Below are 7,098 nucleotides of genomic sequence, written 5' to 3'. Positions count from 1 at the left end.
GTCAGGTCCCTCAGCTGCAGGTCTGTTGGAGTTTGCTGAAGTTTCACTCCAGACCTTGTTTGCCTGGATATTACCAGTGGGGGCTGCAGAACAGCAAATATTGCTGCCTGATCCTTTCTCTGGAAGCTTCGTCCCAGAGGGGCAGCTGCCTATATGAGGTGTCTGTCCACTTCTACTGGGAGGTGTCTCCCAGATAGGCTACATGGGGGTCAGGGACCCACTTGAGGAGGCAATCTGTCTGTGTTCAGAGCTCAAACACAGTGCTGGGAGAACCACTGCTCTCTTCAGAGCTGTCAGATAGGGACATTTAAGTCTGCGGAAGTTGTCTGCTGCCTTTTTTTGAGCTATGTCCTGCCCACAGAGGCGGAGTCTAGAGGCAGCAGGCCTTGTTGCGCTGCAGTGGGCTCCACCCAGTTCATGTTTCCTGGCTACTTTGTTTACCTACTCAAGCCTCAGCAGTGGCAGATGCCCCTCCCCCAGCCAGGCTGCCTTCTCACAGGTCAATCTCAGACTGCTGCACTAGCAGTGAGCAAGGCTCTGTGGACGTTGGACCCACTGAGCCAGGCATGGGAGAGAATCACCTTGTCTGCAGGTTGCTAATGTCTCATGCGTCCATGTGAAGAGACCACCAAACAGGCTTTGTGTGAGCAACAAGGCTGTTTGTTTCACCAGGGTGCAGGCAGGCTGAGTCCGAAAAGAGAGTCTGCAAAGGGTGGTGGGATTATCATTAGTTCTTACAGGTTTTGGGATAGGCGGTGGAGTTAGGAGCAATGTTTTGTGGGCAGGGGGTGGATCTCACAAAGTACATTCTCAAGGGTGGGGAGAATTTCAAAAAGCTTCTTAAGGATGGGGGAGATTACAAAGTACATTTATCAGTTAACCTGGGGCAGAAACAAATCACAATGGTGGAATGTCATCAGTTAAGGCTATTTTCACTTCCTTTGTGGATCTTCAATTGCTTCAGGCCATCTAGATGTATACATGCAGGTCACAGGGGATATGGGGGATATGATGGCTTAGCTTGGGCTCAGAGGCCTGACAGCTAAGACCTTGGGAAAAGCACAGTATTTGGGCAGGAGTGGCCTGTTTTTCCAGATAGTTGTCACAGCTTCCCTTGGCTAGGAAAGGGAAATCCCCCAATCCTTTGTGCTTTCCTGGTGAGGCAATGCCTTACCCTGCTTCAGCTCACCCTTTGTGGACTGCACCCACTGTCCAACCAGTCCCAGTGAGATGAACCAGGTACCTCAGTTGGAAATGCAGAAATCACCCGTCTTCTGTGTCAATCACGCTGGGAGCTGCAGACTGGAGCTGTTCCTATTTGGCCATCTTCCAGTTTCGATAGTTTTTTATTTTATTTATGCTATCTATTTCTTCCCCCCCTCTTTTTTGTTTTGCTTTGTTTTGTTTTGTTTTTTTGAGATGAAGTCTTGCTCTGTTGCCCAGGCTAGAGTATAGTGGTGTGATCTCAGCTCACTGCAACCTCTACCTCCTGGGTTCAAGTGATTCTCCTGCCTCAACTTCCTGTGAAGCTGGGACTATAGGAGCATGCCATCACGCCCAGCTAATTTTTATATTTTTAGTAGAGATGGGATTTCACCATATTGGCCAGACTGGTTTTGCATTCCTGACCTCAAGTGATCCGCCTGCCTCAGTCTCCCAAAGTGTTGGGATTACAGGGGTGAGCCACCGTGCCTGGCTATTTATGCCATCTATTTCACTGAAGATTTCTCCCCTCATTTCTTGTATCATTTTTTAAAATTTCCTTACATTGGACTTCACCTTTCTCTGATGCCTCCTTGATTAGCTGACCTTCTGAATTCTTTTTCAGGAAAATCAGGAATTTCTTCTTGGTTTGGAGCCATTGCTGGTGAGCTAGTGTAATTTTTTTTGAGGGGGGGGGTTGTTAAAGAAAGTTGTTTTGTCATATTAGCAGAATTGTTTTTCTGGTTCCTTCTCACTTGGGCTGGCTATGTCAGAGGGATGGTATAAGGCTCAAGGATGCTGTTCAGATTTTTTTGATGCACGGGATGTTCTCTTGCTGTAGTATTCTCCCCCTTTTCCTGTGGATGTGGTTTCCAGAGAGCTAGTAGTGATTGTTATAGTAGTGATTGTTATCTCTCTTCTGGATATAGCCACCTAGGTGGTCTACCAGGCTTCAGGCTGGCACTGAGGGTTGTCTGCACAGAGTCCTGTGATGTAAACCATCTGCAGGTCTCTGAGCCGTGGATACCAGCACCTGCTCTGGTGGAGGTGGCAGAGGGGTGAAATGGACTCTGTGAGGGTTCTTAGTTTTGGTTGCTTAATGCACTATTTTTGTATTGGCCTCCTGCCGGGAGGTGGCACTTTGAAGAGAGCATCAGCTGTAGTAGCATAGGGGCATCAGGCAGTGGGCAGGGCCCTAGAACTCCCAAGAGTATATGCCCTTTGTCTTCAGCTGCCAGGGTGGGTAGGGAAGGACCATCAGGTGGGGGCAGGGCTAGGCGTGTGTGAGCTCAGACTCTCCTTGGGTGGGTCTTATGGCAGCTGCTGTGGGGGATGGGGTTATGGTTCCCAGGCCAATGGTGTTATAGTCCCAGGAGGATTAGGGTTGCCTCTGCTGTGTCATGCAGGTTGTCAGGGGAGTGGGGGAAAACTGGCAGTCATAGGCCTCACCCAGCTCTCACATAACCCAAAAGGCCAGTCTCACACCCACCTTGCCCTCTCAAACAGCACCGAGTCTGTTTCCAAGCAGTGGGCAAGCAGGGCTGAGAACTTGCCCCAGACTACCAGCCTCGTAGCTGTGAAAGCAAACCGGACTTTCGTGCCTCCCTGTCTGTGGAGTCTGCACACCAGATTCACACTCTCTCCCTAGGTCTGGACAGAAGACTTCACATTCCGTTGGAATTGTTACAAAGTTCAGCTGGAAGTTTACTTTTCCCTGTAGTCTGTTCCAAATACCTCTGGCAGCTCTCCCTAAGGACCCCTATGAGACAAGGCAGAAATAGCTTTCCAGGGGACTCAGAGAGCCCATAGGACTTTTCCTGCTGCTTCCTCTACCCCTGTATTTCACTCAGCTCTCTAAATTGACCCAGCTCCAGGTAAGGTCAGAATCTTCTCCCGTGATCTAGACCTTAAGGTTCCCCACTGAGGGTGTGTGTTTGGGGGCGGACAATCTCCATTTCCTACTTCCACAGCTTGGGCTGTATTTGGGGTGTCTCCTGGGTCCTCCAGGAGCAATCTGCTTCCTTCAGAGGGTCTGTGGGTTCTCTCAGCTTTCCTGGTTAATTTCTGCAGTTGTTCTGGAGCAAAGGTTCACGATGCAAGTCTCCACACACTGCTCTATCTGTCCACGTGAGAGCTGCAGTCTAGTCCTGCCTCTTGTCTGCCATGATCTCCTAGAATAAATTTCTACTATGAGTTTTGTTTGTTTTTGTCTTTCTACTTTTAAAAAAATTTCTGAGGTATACTTCTAGTTGTTTTCAGTCTTTGAGTCATGTTACCCCTTTTCATTTTCAGCTTTATAGTGTACTTTTTTCTAATCATAGGTGCTGAAAATGACACAGTAAATAAATGCACATGTTCAGTTCACCATCTTGAGCCATTAGGTCTAGTAAATTCATGTTGTATTTACTCAGGATGATACCTAATACTCTAATAAGAGTCAATGATTCCATTATCATCATGCATGTAATCCCCGCACTTTGGGAGGCCAAGGCAGGCAGATCACAAGATCAGGAGATCAAGACCATCCTGGATAACATGGTGAAACCCTGTCTCTATTAAAAATACAAAAAAATTAGCCGGGTATGGTGGCATGCGCCTGTAATCCCACTCGGGAGGCTGAGGCAGGAGAATCGCTTGAACCTGGCAGATGGAGGTTGCAGTGAGCTGAGATTGCACAACTCCACTCCACCTAGGCGACAGAGTGAGACTCCGTCTAAAAAATAATAATGATCATGATAATACATGCTTTAGTACACAAAGCACTTGGCTCCCTTTTTTCTCTTTATTCTGGAAGTCTTACGTATACAGTTTTCTTCCTTATTTTCGAACTAAAGAGTCAAAGTTTTTTTCTTCCGTCGTAAGTTAGTGAATTTAAACTGGGTATTTGCAGAAAGCAATGGGCATGTATACCAAGATGCTTTTAAGAGAACTGACTTTGGTTATAAAGAGATTTAATGCAAGCCTCCAGTTTAACTTGGAAGACTGAGTCACCCCTGTAATAACACGTTTGAACCGCGGACAGGACATCCTTTGCCATTCAGCCTCTGATTTGCACAAGGTGACTAAAGGACCAGCAACAAACACAAGCAAAGGTAAAATAGACGTTTTTTCCTGTTGGTAAAAATGTTTTAAATTGTTTTTAGAAATTTGAAGAGTTAGAAAAAAGCCAATATTAATTTCTTGGAATGCTCAATTTCTTTTGTAGCCTAACTTTACTTAATTTTCAAATGCAGTACCTTTTGAAATGTGAGTTTGTTTTTATGAACCAAGCAGCCTAAAATACACATTTGTCACTGATAGTTATGAGCTAAATTTCAGTTAACTTTTTATTTATTATAAATCTACCTTTGAAGATAATTCCCACTTTAATGACTACTCAAGGCTTTCTTCATTTTTTTGTGTGTGCATAGTTTCTGTGATTGCATTACTAACCTGAACTTGTGATCACATCAAAATGTATTCCATGAAGCAGGTTAGTCAATTAACTACAAATAAGCCATAAGAACACATGACTTTATGAGAGAGCCACAACTTTAATATTTTTTTGAATCAATAGATGTGAAGCATTCCTCAAGCTAACTTTATAAACATAAATGTTGTCCATTAAAGTATAAGTGCATATTTTGACAAAGATTTTACTTTCACAACATCTTTAATGAAGCATGTTTTTCATACCTAATTTTATAGTTATATGTACCATGATGGCCAATACAAGAGGACTATTTGTTGGAATAAGTATTGCAGATTTTAGGAAGCATGCAACATTTAAAAGGGCTCAAAAAGTGGATGATTTTTGATTGTAAAACTGGGTTGTACATTTTCTTTCCAAATATTGTTAAAGTGACTGAATATTTAGAGATAACAATCATCTGGCATTTTGAAAAAGATCTTAGTAATAGAAGATAAATAAACATATACATATATGTACATATGGATAGATTTAGATTTTCCAGAAAAGAAAGAACAAGTACCAAAACAGTACAAGAAAGGTAAATCTTAAATCATTCAACCTATTAAAGAGAAATCTTAAAGTTGAGAAATGTAATAATGATGCGGAAAATGCTGTTTAGTGACTATGTATATGACTGTATGTAGGTATATAAAGTGAAAATTTGAAAAATTATAAGCTAATAAAACTTGTTATCTCTAGATCCTGAGTACCTGAATAACTAATGTACAGTCTCTCTTTCTCTCTCTTTCTTTCTCTCTTTGAGACAGGGTCTCTCTGTCACCCAAGCTGGAGTGCAGTGGCATGATCTTGGCTCACTGCAACTTCTGCCTCCCGGGTTCAAGTGATTCTCCTGTCTCAGCTCCTAAGTAGCTGGGATTACAGGCACCCACTACCACGCCAGGCTAATTTTTGTATTTTTTGGTACAAACAGGGTTTCACCATGTTGGCCAGGCTGGTCTTGAACTCCTGGCCTCAAGTGATTGGCCCGTTTTGGCCTTCCAAATTGCTGGGATTACAGGTGTGAGCCATGGCAACTGGTCCAGGCTTTCTTTTTTAAAACAATGTACATAAACAAAACAAAAGGGAAACCTTTTAAGACAAAACTTTTGTTCCTTCATAGACATGCTGACTTGAATCATCTTCATAATACTTGGTTTGCTGCAGGGTGTGGTGGAACGTTCTTGTAGTCCCAGCTACTCAGGAGGCTGAGGCAGGAAAATTACTTGAACACAGGAGGCGGAGACTGCAGTGGACTGAGATCTTGCTACTGCATTCCAATCTGGGCGATGGAGCCAGACTCTATCACAAATAAACAAACAGACAAAAAACTTGATTCTCTATTTCACCTGTTTATACAAAACTTTCCTTTCTATATTTCTCATACGTTTTATCTTACATAGTAGCATGCAACCCTCTTACATACCAGTCAGGTAGAATTAGAGTGACACTGGATTTACCCGTTTGTTTCAAAGCTTTGGGAATTCTTCCAACGGATGTGACACATGTTAGAATCATTGTTACTTGAGATACTTATTGTACTGATAAATGCAATACAATTGTAGTAATATCTAAGAGAGCTTAGTCACATGATTTATTTCAGCCTTGCTTGTAAATCAGAATTAGTTTGATGATGGAAAGAAGAACTCTTGTTGAAATATGAATACTTAGATTTTTGTTGTTGTTGTTGAGACAGGGTCTCACTCTGTCACTCAGGATGGAGTGCAGTGGCACGATCACTGCTCAATGCAGCCTTGAACTTGTGGGCTCAGATGATCCTCCCACTTCAGCCTCCCAAGTATCTGGAACCACAGGAACGCACCACCCACTGGCTAATTTTTTTGTAAAGACAGGTTTTTGCCATGTTGCTCAAGCTGGTCTCTAACTCCTGGAATCAAGCAGTCCTCGGCCTCGGCCTTCCAAAGTACTGGGATTACAGGCGTGAGCCACCGTGCCACTCTACTTATAATAGAATTACAGATACTGTGAATTTCTAACAAGAACAACCTCTAGTTGTCTTGTTCATGGACTGAATTCTCTTTACCTAAGTACTAAGCATGGGCCTAATGTTCATAGTAGGCCCAAATGCATGAATCCCGTGCTCTGTCTTTTCATGAGTATGTGAAAAATCTAAATCTCATTCTCCAAGGAGCAATATTTCTCTGATACAATATACTGGGTGGTTCAAGAACTGGCTACAATCCTAGGCTGGAGTTCCTCTGCCTTTGTCAAGAGAATTCCAGAACGACCTTATTGCATCCTTAGTCTAACCCAAAATCTATGATTGGAACATTTCCAAATTTCCTTATTGTATTAGGAAATTCTCTCAAGATTACATCTGGAAATTAAGACCTACTGTGAAACATTTTGAAGTTACAAGGTTTGTGTAATTAGACTGCATGCAATTAGCAGTCTTGGACAAATAAACTTATTTTTAAAGAATTAAA

At 43.0% G+C, this 7,098-nt stretch overlaps 1 protein-coding gene across 2 annotated transcripts in view; it reads left to right on the top strand.

Moving 5' to 3' along the window:
• The first annotated feature begins 1,345 nt into the window (after positions 1-1,345).
• The window catches only part of LOC117073115 (hyaluronidase-4), a 41,796-nt gene continuing 36,043 nt past the window's right edge, over positions 1,346-7,098 (top strand). The window contains exons 1-2 of one of the 2 annotated variants that reach the window (XM_033193650.1): positions 1,346-1,867; positions 4,226-4,295. The gene's annotated coding sequence lies outside the window, so the exon portion shown is untranslated. Of the gene's footprint in view, positions 1,868-4,225; positions 4,296-7,098 lie in introns of those variants that run through there. The other variant, XR_004433115.1, reaches the window with a different exon arrangement.

Source organism: Trachypithecus francoisi, unplaced genomic scaffold (genome assembly GCF_009764315.1).
Source record: "Trachypithecus francoisi isolate TF-2019V2 unplaced genomic scaffold, Tfra_2.0 Lachesis_group4, whole genome shotgun sequence".
NCBI classification, from domain to species: domain Eukaryota; kingdom Metazoa; phylum Chordata; class Mammalia; order Primates; family Cercopithecidae; genus Trachypithecus; species Trachypithecus francoisi.
The sequence above is the reverse complement of the archived record's forward strand: the minus strand, read 5'-3'. Positions and strand labels throughout refer to the sequence as shown.